This window comes from Dermacentor albipictus, chromosome 7 (genome assembly GCF_038994185.2).
Source record: "Dermacentor albipictus isolate Rhodes 1998 colony chromosome 7, USDA_Dalb.pri_finalv2, whole genome shotgun sequence".
Lineage (NCBI taxonomy): Eukaryota > Metazoa > Arthropoda > Arachnida > Ixodida > Ixodidae > Dermacentor > Dermacentor albipictus.
This window is the reverse complement of record NC_091827.1, coordinates 51,471,601-51,487,153: the sequence shown is the minus strand read 5'-3', so window position 1 is coordinate 51,487,153 and position 15,553 is coordinate 51,471,601. Positions and strand designations below refer to the sequence as shown.

The following is a 15,553-nucleotide window of genomic DNA, read 5'->3' as shown; positions in this document are numbered from 1 at the left end:
AGGGTCATCGCGTCCTTTCGTGACCGCGCTTGCAGGGTGAGCCTCGCACAAACCCGTCTCCATAACAACGCATCGACTGTATCAGTTAATCTTTGCGGCGTGTATGGTAAGCACGCGTGCGTTGGACCCTGCGCCAAAAATGCTTGCTGCTGCGGCAAACCGGCTTTTTGCCTGCGCCAGGACCTGTGCCGAGAGGTGAAGTGGCTGTTCCACTACTGGATGATGTCGCCGAGCTGTCAGCGAAAACACCGCTCGCGCGCATGACAAAAAACTGAAGAACGCATATAAATCTATGGCGAGTTGCATGCAGATCAGACAGCAAGAAATAATAATACGCAAATTGTGAAAAAATGATAATACGCAAATTGTATAAGTATAGTGTGCAGCAATTTTTCTAATGTTACCATATACGTAGTGTGCAGTATATATTTAGAACGAAAGTTACCATTTTCTATTTGTTAGTCGCGACTGGCTCTGCAATCTAAGTTTTGTCTCTAGTATCGAGGCCAAACCAATTTGTAATCTATGGTATGAATTCCAGTATGCCGTTTACTCCATATACTTATAATTTGTGTCTTCTTGTTTCTATCTCTCTCTCTCTCTCCGCCGCTGTGACCAAGGCACAACGAATCACCTTGTGTAAGCAGTACATAAAACTACTTGCTTCAGACCTTGAGGGACGTGTTCTCCTCCGCCTGCTGTCGTTAAGAGTCTTTCGTTATATATGTCCTTTCCTCTCCGATACATCTCTACTCGTGCCGCTTTTTAGCGCGCACCCTGGCCTCCAAAACGAGTGCAGTGCAGGTTTAAAATCCGCAGTTAAAATTCCTGGTTAGCGTCGTTCTCTTTCTCTATTTCTGTGGATTACAGCCGTTATCTGTCTCTCCTGACAGCTGCTTCCGCATGTCAAGGCGTCCATAGCGACATCACGTTTAGTGCTATCGCTCTTCCCTGGTACTCTCACTTTCCCAAATAGTCCTCGAGCCGTGATTTAAGCGTAAAGTAACACCTCTCCCCTTCCCCGAGGCTCTGAGCCGCGCTCCCTAAAATGTTGCAGAAAATACCGGCCCTTCCTCTTCACATTCCCTCTCTCTAGTAAGTAAAACATCGTTATAACAAAGTCATCCGACAAGATATTAACTTCGTTATAAGCGGTATTTCGTTAAAAGAGGATACACTCTGAAAGACTCGTAGTAACCCGACACTTGCACTGCAACTACACTGGAGCTCTCCATATCTATACCGAAAGAAAGCCGAGCAAGATGGTTGGGACGCGGCAGTGCAGAGATGCTAACATCCGTGACCAGCAGCTGCCTCGTCTGTCAGTTGTGATAGCCTGACGCAGTTAGTCCCAAGGAGCTGCCCCCACGTCGGAGTGACCTTCGCAGTGCTCCTCGCCTCTCCTAGTTAATACGAGTAAACACAAATGCATCGTGTAGGTGGCACCGAACGGTCCCAAACGTCCCATGCGAAATTGCCCGCTCTCTACTTCGTACTAAGCGCAGTCTGACGCCACTCCACGTCGAATTATTCGGTCTGAAATCCATGGGCTGCAGTCGGGTCTGCTATAAATTTCATCAAACGCCATATTTCGTATCAAGCGATTTCGTTATAAGCAGGCATCACTGTATTTTTCTTTCTCTCTCTCTTCCTTGTTGAACCGTTGCGCTCGCTACCGTTTTGCGAACCGCCCCGTTTCTGTCACTGTTCGCGCACGCTCCCGTGCACTTGCTCCGGCGCGACCGCGTCCACCTGTTGCCTTCCACCTGTGCGGACGCTTAGATGTCTGAGTGCGCGGAATTTCGATCGCCTTTTTCTGATCGCCGCCCCGGTCTTTTCGCCTCAAGCCCCGTGTGCCTTTCTCTCCGAACGCCCCGCTATCTCTTATACCGCCGCGTTTCATTTATTTCCTACCACGCGCTCCGTCCACAATCCATTTCCTCTGCTCACACACTCCGCACGCACGAACTCTCTCCCAACGCCTCCCTCTCCCAACCCACACACATCGTGCTGCTTTCTCCTCAGTCTGTACCCGGCCGCGGTGACCTCCTCTTCATCCTCGGGAGCAACGCCTTCGTTATAGCTCGGCGAAGGCCACTTTTGTTTTCGCCCGCCTCTCTCCCTTCTATACTCCGCGCTCTCCTTTTTTCGATGGGTCTCGCCTCGGTTTGAAAAGCCGCCGTCGGTGCCGTTATACGACTTCTTTCCTTCTCGGCTCTTTCCATCTCTCTCTCCAGTTGAGTGAGAAACAGTTAGTGCTCCCTCTTCCTCTTTCATCGGGAACCCCTTTACTATACTTCTAGTGCGGGAACCGTCGTTTTCGCCCTGTCACAGGTGTCCGTCGAACTCTCTCCCTCTCGCTACACGCGAGCGTGCAAACATTAGTTCCCTTCTCTCCGTCCATCTGCTTTGAACGTTCTTTCCCCCCTTCCCCATCCCTCGCTCTTCTCTTCTCCTCCGCACAACGCCCTCTCGTCTCTCCGCCTGCGGCCGTTTTGACAGCGGCCGCTGCCTGGTCTCGCCGGAGTTGGCGACTGCGGTTTCGCGGGCGGACGTGGGCGTCGACGCGCGCTTGCCAGCGGTGGTCGCGCGCTACGAAGTGGAGGCAGCGAGGCTTCGTCGAAGCAGTTCACGACGGGTCTGGGGTAGACCGGCTGCAGCCGAACGACTTCTTTCTTCGCGGAGTGACCGTCCAGCACGCGTGCAGCACCTTTCCCAGTGCAAGCTTTAACGACCTCGTGCGAGCCAGACCATCTCTCAAGACTGTGTGGGACCGGACGACGGTGCGTCGTGTTCTTTCGAGGTCGTGTGCGTGTTGTCGCCTCTCCTTGTCCGTGAGGGCCGGGTACCCCTTTTCGCCCCTGCAGCCGGTGGCATCGCCACACTGGTTATTGCTTCCAGTGCCTCGCTGACCCAAGAGAGAAGGAAAGAAAGAACACATTTCGGCAAGGGCGAGAAAAAGGACCTGTGCAAAGATCGCCGAGGTTTCGCGCCCACCTGTTTTGCCTGGCGCTTTCTCGTTTTTTTTTTTTTTCCCGGAGGCGACCCCTTCCCTGCAAGCTGTGGGTGGTGTCGACGACTCGCCGTTCGGAGTACGCCGTCGGGGTCGACCGACATACCTCCACGTAAGCCACGCGCGATGTAGATGCGCGTTGTAGAAGCAAACAGCTGTTCGGCGCGCCGTGGCCGGGGTTCACATCTGTCGGCTGTTGAGTCACGTTTCCTAGGTGTGCAGTTGCACGAATAGCTGCATTGCATTGCTCGTCTCGTCATGCACGTGTGACGTGGTTGAAAAGCCAACGCGTGACCACGATGCTCACCTTTCGACGCTGTCTTCTTGCACTGTGTTGCACTTGCACCGTATTATGATGCTGTAAGGTCACTGTTCTTTCGTCGGCGTACCCTGGAACACCGCCTGTCCCGCGTCGAACCGTGTCGCCTGGTGTTACTTTTGGAAATCGTTCGTTACGTAATCTAACGCTGACGAGTACGCGAAAGTTATGCCATATAGGCCGTGAATGGAACGCGGCTGCCGATCAGGTGTGCGGTTTCACGTGTCGTCATTTCGCGTGCCCAACCGATTGGCATCACTCCTGCGTTCTGACGCGGAAGGGGTCATGGTTCCCAGTCTGACTTTCGGCAGTGCAGTTGTATGCATGCGATCAGAGGTTCGTGCAAGGTTGAAAATTAAGCAACGTGGAGTAGGTAGGCTTGCTTTAGGAGCTCATGGAAATTCACAGAATAAGGGAGTACAGGGTAACGTGGGATGGACGTTATTCGAGGGCAGGAAAGCTAGCAGCAAGAAAGGATTTGAGAAGGGATTGAGATAAGTGGCTAGAAAGTGGTGGCCTAGGAAAGCCTTTAGTTACTTGTGCATGGGTGGAACGTTGGCGCAAGATGGAGGAAGCGAACCAGAAAATTCACAAATAATTATTTGGACAGCAGCGTGGGGGCAAACACAGAAACATTGGTTACGAAAAAAGTTTAAAAAAAAACAGAGGGGGGTCTCTGAAGAATAGAGGTGCAGACGAAATCAGCGCTGGGAACATGCAGAACTTTCAAATAGGGAAGTGCCGAAGAAAATATCTGCGATAATTCTAGGGGAAGCTCTTTATTGTTTGAGGCCAGGATGGGACTATTTCGGACTAAGACGTGCCGAGTCAAGTACCAAGGGATAGACACGTTATGCGGTATGTGTGGAGAGGAGGAAAGGGTTTCGCCTACAATTCTGTTCTACAGTTCAAAGCGACAGGTCTGATTCTTGCAAAGCATTAGGTTTTGGGACGGCGGAGACAAAATAGGCTTTAAGTGGGTCATCATCATCATCAGCCTATTTTATATGCACTGCAGGACGAAGGCCTCTCCCTGCGATCTCCAGTTACCCATGTCCGCGTTAAGCGATTCCAACTAGCACCCGCAAATTTCTTAATTTCGTCGCATCGCCTAGTCTTCTGCCGTCTTCGACTGCGTTTCCCTTCTTTGGTACCCATTCTTTAACCCTAATGGTCCAATGGTTATCTAACCGGCGCATTACATGACCTGCCCAGCTCCATTTTCTTTCTCTTATTGTCAATTAGAATATCGTCTATACCCGTTTGCTTTCTGATCCAAACCGCTCTCTTTCTGTCTCTTAACGTTATGACTAGCAATCATCGTTCCATCGCTCTTTGCGCGGTCCTTAACTTGTTCTCAAGCTTCTTTGGCAGTCTCCAAGTCTCCGCCGCATATGTAAGCACAGGTAGAATGCACTGATTGTACGTCACCTTCCTTTTCAATGATAATGGCAAGCTTCCACTCAGGAGCTGACAATATGTGCCGTATGCGATCCAACCCATTTTTATTCTTCTATGAATTTCTTTCTCATGATCAGTGTTTCCTGTGATTAATTGACCTTGGTAAGTGTACTCCTGGTAGAAATAACCAACCGGAGGTTATCTCATTGGTGGCTAAAATCAAGGCAAGAGTGTAATTTCACCCTCTATTAAGTACAAAATATATTACTGCAATTATAGTCACGGCTATAGGTTGCGTGTGCCGCCGCCTGATTTAAAGTGTTGAGCCTTATCCATCCATCCATGCAGCGAAGCGTCGCGTCTAACCGTTACTCAAGGGCATAGCGCTCAGCAACTATTTCGAGGCACTCCAAACAGGAACAGTTAATCACTTTAAACTGTTCAAGCAAACCGTAATTTCATTTATATGACGAAAAAAAATGAAAAAAAAATTACTAACGCAATAATTCAAGACCATGTTCTTAGTGCCTTTACGTCACTGGAACGTGGCAAATTTCCGTTTTCTCTCATTTGGGCCGTTTTGAGGCAAGAAGAATTTCTAGAAGCTCGCAAGGTTAAATCTTTTGTGCACTTAGAATACGATGCCGTTTTTTGTCTGCCGATAGACAGTCAACTAGACAAAGTGGGCGTTGTCAACGTCGGTGATGTCACGGTGAACTGACGCGAGAACCTCAGGGCGGCGTCTCCGCGCGTGTTCAAGTCTTGCATCTTTTCTGGCTTGCGAAGCGTCTTCTTCAGGTATGAATATTTCTAAAATTACCGATACGTAATTAATCTACTCTATAAGGACAAGGTATCACTGGCGCCACCTTGCGTGTATTTCAGATTCTCCCACTAGGCGAAGCCACTCAGAGACGATTAGAGGATTGGTGGAAGAAAAGTAGGGAAACGACAAAAGACGGAGACGTACAAAAACACAGTTCGCAATAGGGGATCAGAAAATTTGGACGTGTTAGTTCATAGTGCTTTTTTTTTTTCTTTTCCTTGTTCATTGGTTAACCTAGGTAGGATATCAGGCAGCATAGTAGCAAGAGCTTGGTGGCGCAACCCACCGCCCCGTTCCAAAGGGAACGCTCATAACATCCATCCATAGAAGGGGGGGGGGGGGGGGGGACTCTGCTCTTAGATGTCGCAGTATGCTTCCCGCAAGGGCTGCAGAAAACAGCGTCAACCTTCCCTTATCCTTTCAAGAACCACTTCTCTCTCGCAGTATGCTCCGGTCTGCCCCTCTTGCGACGCTGCGACAGGTGATCTGTTGTCGTTGAGAAAAATGGCCCCGCCTCCTTTCTTTTCGGGACGAGTTGTGCCAGGCACCGTTGTCATTTTGTTGCTGCGTGGTGGCTGGCCTTCTCGCGGCTGATGCTTTCAACCGTGGCTCAGTTGAAGCTTTCTGCATGTAAAATGGTCGTTGCCGCTGAATGATGGTGGCTGTATGCGTGGTAATTAAGTGGTTCGTCACTGCCGCTTTTTGACGTGGCTGTCACGTGAGTGCGGGCCGCTGCTCCGAAAACCGTCTGGCTAGATGGCCTGCTGTCTGCAATGCTCACCGCCCCGGCGGGACACAACACTGGCTGTAATAATACAAATAGATTGAGACTGAGATAGACGTTGGAACCTTGAGTGACGTTGATCGTCAGCTAGTTTTGTTTCTTTCTCTTCCTAGCGTCAACTCCTTTTTTTTTTTCAGCATTCTCCAAAGGCCTGCTAAACAAAGGATTTAGGTTTGAAATGATAAACATAGCGTTGTGCCTGCAAACGGATAGATAAATTAAGGAGAAAGAAGGGAAGGAAACGGCTACTGACCGCAGAGCTATCTAGAGCAGTTTGCTGACACCCGAACAGCGGTCAGCAGCGGGGGAGGGGCAGGGGTAAAAGAGTTGGGAAAGAGGTTGGTGTAGAGTAAAAAAACAACTGTTTACAACAGAGCGACTAAGTAAAAAAAAAAGACAGTTCGTTTGGGCAGTGACTTCCTCGAGAAAGTTTATCACTGGCGCTGACTGTTAGGTACCGTATAACAGCCGAGTGGTGAGGCCCGACTGCTAGAGGAAGTCGCAGTGTGTGTTTGTAATCTATCCCGGAAAACGTGCACGTGCATAGAAATTAAGAGTCGTTTGCACCGCTGGCACCAGTTTTGTTTCTACTGTAATATAGTTCGGGTGTCGCGCGCGTTCCGCTTGACCTAATGCATATTTCCCTGCGTTCAGAAGCAAGCCCCTTTCCATTACTTCCGTGCTAACAATACGCAGAGCCTTTTCGCGCGCCTTGCAGTGCGCCAAAAAGGGTGCTTTTTTACACGGACAGCTGGGCCAAATGGTATATAGTGAGGCCTCAAAACGAAACGCGGTACAACTAAATAATGGATACGATGAAGTAAGTGAAGTTCCCTTTGAAATCCCCTTAGATATCCATATTGCAGCACATGTAGTAATTGATATCGCGACGCATTTCTGGCTCCCCCTTCAGCTTCGTTGTAACTGTGCTTTCGTGTTTGGCTGTGCGGTACCCTGTAACAGGCCAGCACCGCATCCGTACGACCTGTTTATTTGTTCTTCGCATTTTGTCTTTGCTTGGTTGAGCGTTAAGTGGATTATCTTTTGGCGTGAAGGTTCGCAGCGTCGAACGTTTATGGGATGCGGCATCTGAGAAAAAGCGGTATATTTCGTGAGCCTGATGCGCGCAGCCTGAATTTTAAATTTGCTGCGCGTGAACTTCTACAAAAGCGTGCGCGACGAATACAGTGTCGTGTACTGTTTCAATGTAGCTTAAAGCTAAAGCTGGCCTTACGTTCGACTTTTTCGCGGAACGAGCATGCTGTGAACTTTTGGCACTGCCTGCTTAACGTCTTAGGCGTCACCGCCTCCTCGCCCTTCCCAGCTTTTCCAGCGTTCTTCGTACAACGTCGCACCCCGCCCCAACGCCGAGTAGCATATGCTATCGGATCTCTCGGCTTTTCTGTTTTATTTAATTATTTATTTATTTATTTATTAAGTTATGGAATACTGCAGACCCAGATCAAGGCCGAAGCAGCTGGAAGGAGCAAAACAAATATAAAATCAGTACAACGTATACAGTGATCAGGAAATTTGAAAGACGAATAAGTAATATTAATTGCATATACGCTGAATAAATATGTGGCAGACATTAAATCAAACTCGGACGGAGTTCAAGGCTGGAGCAGCAAAGGCAATATGCACAAGGGAACGCTTGTGCCTGTTCTCGCGAAAATGAAAAACGCGACACCCGCATTAACCTGATAAGCAGCAAAGGCGGCAGAATACCTAAAGTAATAACAAGTAAATCAATATTATACGACATCTATCTGCCTGTCTCTGTCGTTGGGAGGCTTATACTTCACTGAGGATGAAAGCTGCAGGTAGATCTATGTCACAAGATCATCTTGGTTAGCTATTTGGTGCATATATGTTAGCGCAATTGTTTACGTACAAAAAAAGAAAAGGAAACAAAGATATAGAAAAGGCAACCACAACCGCGCAAGGACACACTGACGGGACGAGCGCTGGATTTGTGAAAGTGTCCTACTGCGGTTGCGTCATTTTCGCGTAATTATACGCCAGTTGATCTCTCTATTCTTGCGGGGCTTAATTCCTGCGATGCCTTAGAAATAAGGCCAACAATGGAGGCTCCCAGCGACCCCTGGGCGTCTTCTAATTAAACGAGCCGTCGCTAGCCATTTCCACTCTTTAGGGCCACTACTCACGCAGTCGCCAGAGGGCCTTCCCAGCCAGCTGTACACGCGTCTCCTTCGCACGGTTTATTGCGCCGACGGCGTTGTGTAGACCACGGCGTGGCCATAACTTCGCCGTCTAGCCTACCTGCATAGCTCGAGCGGGCACCGCCTAAGTGAACGTCCAGTCGCACCGGGTTGGCATTCGGGTTTCCCTGCGGCGGCAAACCGCGTCCTCGAAAACGCGCCGCCGCCCGTTGTGCCCCGGCTGGGAGGAATTTTTTTCACGGCCGCGGGAGACAAGAGATCGCGGGGTGCACCCGAAAGTCGTGCGTGTCGTGACCTCGCTTCGCGCCGCGTCGTCGCATGGTCTCGCAGTGCGCTTTAAGTCCTCGGGGTGCTGGCTGGCTGGCTACACGGCCCGTGTCCGCGGAAGAACCTTCGCTGTGTGGCTGCTCGGCTTTGCAATCGCTTTCGTCTCCCCCTTTTTTGTTTGTCTATCTTTTCTTTCGGGGTGTTGCCTGCTGCCGTCTGCCACCTGCGGCGAGAGTACCCTGTGTCACGGCTTCGGCACCGAATGGGTCGTTTCTGTTACGCGGTTCACGTGGGCTGCGTCATCTCGATAACTCCGCGCCGTCTGCTAGAGAGTTCTATTTAAGGGTTAGGGGACACAGACGGCTGAAGCCTGCGTTTGCGTACGCGAACCCCTTGAGTGCCAGCTGCTCTAGATCGAAGCGGAGTTTGGGTTGTTGCGTATGCGCAGGCCGATTGCGTCCTCTTTATAGTCCAAAACGCTTACTGCAGTAGTAGGCGAAATTTGTGCGACTTGGTGGAAGGTCATGTTTGACAAGCGGCAGCGCTAAGAAGACGAGGCCTAGAGGGTTATTCTGTAAGAGTCCACCTAGCGGAGCTGTCCATTTCGGCCGCTGCTGATGTGTTGACTGGATGGAGCTGTGCGAGCCAGGAGGAGACGAGCGGCCCCAGCCGATCAGCGGCGGTTGAATTGGGCAGTCCACTATAGGTGGACTCTTGCAGAATATCCTCCCTGGTGTTGCGATCCTGTTGTTCCTCGTCTTTTTAGGGCTGCTGCTTACCAAAACTCGTGCACGTTTGTATTGCACGTGGTGCCCGCGGTCGAAGTTGTCTCGCTCATGCGACTCGGGAGGCGTCTATGCAAGATTTTGTTTCTTTTTTCTTTCGCTTGTTTCATTCTTTCTTCGCCACCCAGCGTGAAATTTGGCCGCACGGTATACTGGTCGTAGGATCCGCTAAACATGTGGCACCTTCCCGATTCGGGCGCAGTCGCATTGCCAGCGAAGATCTCTTTCCGATCTCCGAAAATCTTGCGGGTTGGGCAAGGGGGGGGGGGGGGGGGGGGGTCAACACAACGCAGAAACACGGAACGCATAGGTTTCACAGTCTCAGATTTGATTCTGCTTTGCAGTCCGCGGCACTTGTTTATTGTTATTTTTTTTTAATAAGCAACGTCATTGTATCTAGCCTCATTGCTAGACAACTTCAGCAAGTTTCGCTATTTGCCGTGACATCACAATAATGCCGATGACGTCAGTTCCTGCATTTGGAGACCAACTTCAGTATCAAATTAATACATCCTGTAAGTGTTTTCCATACCCGCCTTGGTGGTGTAGTGACTTTGGCGTTGCGCTGCGAAGCCCGAGGGCGCGAGGTCAGAAACCCGGCCGCGGCGACTGCATCTCGATCGAGGCCGAAATGTAAAAAAAAAAGGGGGGGGGGGAACCGCCCGTGTACCGTGCGAATTGTGTGCTCATTAAGGAACCCCTGCTCATCGATATTAATCGCAATCTCCCACTACAGCGTGCCTCATAATCGTATCGGGGTTTCGGCTTGTAAACCAACAAAATTTAATTTTAATTTGAGTCTTTTTTTTTAGCCTGCGTGCTTGCAAAGTCCCACTTTCGCTTCGTGCAGGAAGCGTGTGCAATATAGTGCACTCCCGAGAAGAGTGTTTGGCAAAGACTGTGCGAGGTTCGAGTGGTGGCTTCGCTTCCGGGAACGTTAACAAGATTGGATGGAATCCGCATATATATATATATGTATGAGGCGTTTCAGCGAACTCTTTCAAAAATTTCTTTAAATTTCCTGTGCCCGGTAGCACAATTCTAAGAACTCAAATGTGCCGGCGTGCTCCAAGAGGCGGACATTACTCACACAAAAAATTTAAATGCATGTTCCAAAAATTAACAAAAATTCACTAATTAAGTTTCTAACAAAATACTTTTATGGCAGATATTGCAATTCACAAATTCTAGCCGGGGAGCTTGCAGGGCGGATCCACTTGCTACGAATTTTCGGGATGAGACCAGTTTCGGGATATGAATTCTCGAACTTTGCGGAGAAATGCATATAGGCGTTCCAGTTACCTTTGCGGTTCAGTGCATAAGGCGACGTTTTCTTAACCGATTAAGGGTAACGGCAGTGCATTTCTTGCTGCAAGTTTGACGGCGCATATGTCGTAAATGGTGTCATCAGCACAATTCTTTTCCAGCGGCAATGCCTTGCAGTCTCACCCGCTAGAATTTGTGAGTTGCAGCATGAGCCATAAGATAATGAGACAAAAATTAATTAGGGTTTTTGTTAATCAGTCGATTAAACATTCCAGTTTTTTGTGCATGTAGTGCCCGCCCCTTCGAGTAGACCTGCTCACGGACTAGAATTGTGCTCTCTGCCACAGGCAATTTTTAAACATTATTGCACGTGTTCCCTGAAACACCCTAAATAAATAAATAAATAAATAAATAAATAAATAAATGGCCCGCGTAAAACTTGCTTCGTTATCTTTCCTCATCCACACGGCCGGGCGAGGCTGTATGCAGGAGGGCGTGGTCTTTCTTTGCGATCGCAACATGGCGCAGCCACCGAGTCGTGGTGTACGTATATTACAGCACAAGGTCGCTTCTTTTCATCGGCAATCGCGAAGGTCGAATTTCAACGGCGGCGAGACATGCCCCGTTCGCGCAAACTTATCCGATAAAAGAGCCAACGCAGAGGCCACGATATAAAACGTAGGCTAAATAGAAATCTTAAGCTAAGCTGCATAACTGAAGTACTATAGCGCCAAACAGACGACACAAGAAGAAGAGACACGGACGTCATAAATATCTTGTGTCGTCTGTTTGGCGCTACAGTACTTCAGTAATATGCACCAACTAGCCCAACAAAAAGTTCTGCTGCATAACTGAGTTGTCTTGCTTCAGGACAATTAAATAAATTATCGTTATTGCGAGCGAATGCCCGATAAGCCATCAAGTATGTGTGCACAAAAATAAATGGAAGCGCTGGTGGCGACGCTCCTTTGAAGTTCCCGCACTTGCTTCCCTTGACGTCGTTGGTCTGCTGTCCGGTGAACTGTTTGTGGATGAAGAAAGAATATACTTTGCATTCAAAATGAACGAATGGCGCCATCTATATAGGAAGCTTCGATAAATTCTCTTGCGTTCGAATGACCGTAATACGAAGGAATGACCTTGAAATCCGTGACGTCACGCTGATGTGCCCGCACTTTCGGTGCGAGCACGGTGCGGGAGCTACGTTACAACCTGCGAGTTTTGCTTTAGGCCTGCTTTTTCTTTTAGTTTTATGGAAGTCTGGTCACGTACGTACGTGGCCGTCTTATCTTTTACGCTACAACCAGTGATGCTTTCCTTGCAGCCGGGCCTATTACATGTATCTACACGGCACACAAATCCTTCAGCGTGTGGTCTTTCTCCTTCTTTTTTTCTTTTAGCTTTTTTTTGTTTCTCTTTCTTTTCAGTTTCCGGCCTTTTTTGCGGTAACCATTTATTTAGCCCTTTTCAAAAGCTAGTCACACATCTCATTCTTGTAAAGCTAGCTGGTTTGCAACCATGCCCTAAACTTGTTGAGAGGCTATTCTTTCGGTATTCTTTTTTAATGACAATTACGAATCTTTGTATAAAACTGATCGCAAATAGTTCGCTGTCTTTGTTCACTAGCCAGTATAAGCGTCTATAGGCTAGATTCGCGCCGGTATTTGCGCCGTAAATATATGCGTCAGCGTTTGGCTATTGACAGTCTATTCCATACTCGATACAATTCGTATACGATTTGTATTCGAAACATCTGGTATACGCCCACCCGTAATCGAAATACATGACGCATCCCTATATTTTTCTTCCACATGCGACGCACTAGCTGTATTTTTTTTTTTTATGTCGTGAGTGCAAGCCAGTGAGGGAAATCCTTCTCGTCTTAGTGTAACGTTGCCTGCTATATATGAAAAAGAGCGTAGTAACCAGTCAACATTTATCCACCCGAGTTATGAAAGTGAACTTAAAGTTTTGAAAGAATATCTCAATACTCCGAACAGACTTGGTGTTTAACTTACTGTTGCTTTAAGTATACAGATTTGCAAAAACGTACTGTTTAACTAGTTGGTTTGGGGTTTGGCACGATGGTATTTTCCAGCGCTGACTGTCAGCTCATGTTTACTGATGGATTCTACAGACCGTGCAGGCCGTAATCAGTGACCCAAAGGAGAGCTTATAAGCGAGGTTGATTGTCAGCGATCTGTCTTGTCTACTTGGTTGCCTCGTTTCCGCTCTGGAAAGTAGCATTTAAGAACTATATATTTTATGAGCAGGTATAGGGACCTCTTGTGTGCTTTGTGGTCTTGTCATTCATAGTGCTCTGCGACATTGTTATTTGTTCCATTGCGTTGAACAGGCCGAGCTTCCTTTCTTCCGTGTGTGATCACGGGGTAAGTGCGACCGAACTAAGCGGAGCAGCAGTGCATTCGTAGCACATTTTTGGCATGCATATATAGAAATGTGGCGCCGCTCTTGAGATATCTGCTAAATTGCTTATTATTTATTATTATTGTTTACTGACGAATTGGTTGTTCTAAATTATTGTGCAGCTTGGATTAAGCCTTGGTGATATGTGCACTACAGTGGAACGAAGCACTCGTGGCACATTATTAATTGGCGAAGTCAACATTTACACCTTGATACGCAAGTTAAGTGAAGCCTGCTTCTTAAATGTAATCCATTGGGAGCGGCGTAGTTTCGCAGTGTTTGTGTGTGTTTGGTGAAGAGGGCACAGTCTATTTACGTTTTCTTTCTTGTTCTGCTCGAAAAAAAGAGATGGCCGTACAACATACCTCGTGGATTTCTTTCATATACTTTTTTTTGCGTAATTTCACTTATTCTCTCTATCTTCGTGGCTGTGTGTGTGTGTGTACTTGTACCGCGGAATGTTCGCCTGGACAGTCGAAAAGGTAATAGAGGCAGCCGTTGTGGTATTATGATGTAGACCCTCTGTATCACATCATCCGCTATATAGCGGGTACGTACAGCGGGACACTGATATTAGACGCAGATGTCAGTAGCAACGCCGTTAGCGACATCTCGCGATGTTTTGTTTGCCGAAACGCGTATAACATTTACTGCACTGAACACGGACTGTGTGTCCTACTATATAGTCTGTCGATGGCGACGTAAGAGAAGTGTTACGCTTACGGAGCACCGGAACGTCACTTCGTATATATATATATATATATATATATATATATATATATATATATATATATATATATATATATATATATATATATATATATATATATATATATATAGATGTGGCCGGTGGCAGTCGCACTGGCAGCGACATCTGCGGTTGTTTGGTGGACCTCAAAGCATCAGAAACGTTATTTGCTTTTTTTTTCATTAGTAAAAAGATAAATACAAAAGGAGAATCTTGGTCAAAGCTAAATCTATACACGACCGTCGTTGTGTGTAGTTGAGTGACTTGGATTGGTGCGGCACTTGAGACCAAACATTTCTAGCGCCGACTGAGCAAACCATTTCTTGTCTGGTTTTTAAATGTCCCCATAGAAGTCTTCAACGATGATCAGACGGGTATTGTCATCGCGGCTAACCCATGCGTAGTGCGTGGGTTGATAAACAGTGTGCAATTGCCAGTTGCGTAAACTACTACAGCGGTCGTTCTGTCATGCAGCCTCTTCCCAGGCTCCCAGACCACGTGTTGACCACTGGTGCACTTCGTTCCTTGAATTTAAGTTCGCTCTGTTCAAGTCGCCGCATAGCATCGTTGGATTTCTTGCACAGCATCGTCAATTCTTCCGTTCGACTTTCAAAAAGCCATACTAGCCTCGCGCCAAAGTCATCGACGAGGCGACATCATAACTTGAACTTGATGCCCGACTTTGCATGCAGTAATATGTCTAAATTCAGCTTTATCCCTCGTTCCATAGAAGACTGGAATTCCGTACTTGGGTCTGTTCGCTCATGCTCACGCCGAAGTATTGTATCTGCCATCGAGGATGAATGGTCCTAGCACGTCATCCTCATCGTTGTATCGTACTTTTCTCTGTATAATTTCCCTCTGTTAATCTATTCCTGCTACAGCTCTTCTTGCGCTGCAGTATGTACAAATAAAAAATAAATATATAATAAATAAATTGCGCAAAACACCCACGAGATTAGCCCTTTTCATTGCTACCGAAACAAAGCTATTGCATTTACATGCGTTTCTGCATTGCTCACTTAACTGCGAACGACGTTTCTCCCATACCCGCCGAGGTTGCTCAGTGGCTATGGTGTTGGGCTGCTGAGCACGATGTCGCCGGATCGAATCCCGACCACGGCGGCCGCAATTCGATGGGGTCGAAATGCGAAAACACCCGTGTACTTAGATTTAGGTGCACGTTAAAGAACCCCAGGTGGTCGAAATTTCCGGAGTCCTCCACTACGGCGTGCCTCGTAATCAGAAAGTGGTTTTGGCACGTAAAACCCCATAATTTAATTTTAATTTAAACGTTTCTCCCATCAACTGGCCCCGCAGCGCGCTCCTTTCCGAGAGGGGCCATGGCAGTGCGTGAACGCGCCCGTACGAAGCGTACCAAAACTTTATCACTGTGTGTAGGCGTTAAGGGCCACTCGATTTATCACGAGACGCGTATATCAAACGAAAGCGCGCGAGCAGGAAAAGAAATCGCGATTTGACTCTTCGTAAACACAGCGCGACGCTCGTCTGTAGTGCGCGTTTATCTGAAGCG

The 15,553-nt window shown here is 47.9% G+C and overlaps 1 protein-coding gene across 4 annotated transcripts in view; it reads left to right on the top strand.

Annotated features, from left to right (window-relative positions):
- LOC135910172 (putative FERM domain-containing protein FRMD8P1) overlaps positions 1 to 15,553 on the top strand; it is a 98,813-nt gene that overhangs the window by 36,938 nt on the left and 46,322 nt on the right. Inside the window, exon 1 of one of the 4 annotated variants that reach the window (XM_065442226.2) lies at positions 2,634 to 3,125. The exons of the other annotated variants lie outside the window; for them this stretch is intronic. The gene's annotated coding sequence lies outside the window, so the exon portion shown is untranslated. Of the gene's footprint in view, positions 1 to 2,633; positions 3,126 to 15,553 lie in introns of those variants that run through there. 4 annotated transcript variants of the gene reach the window in all.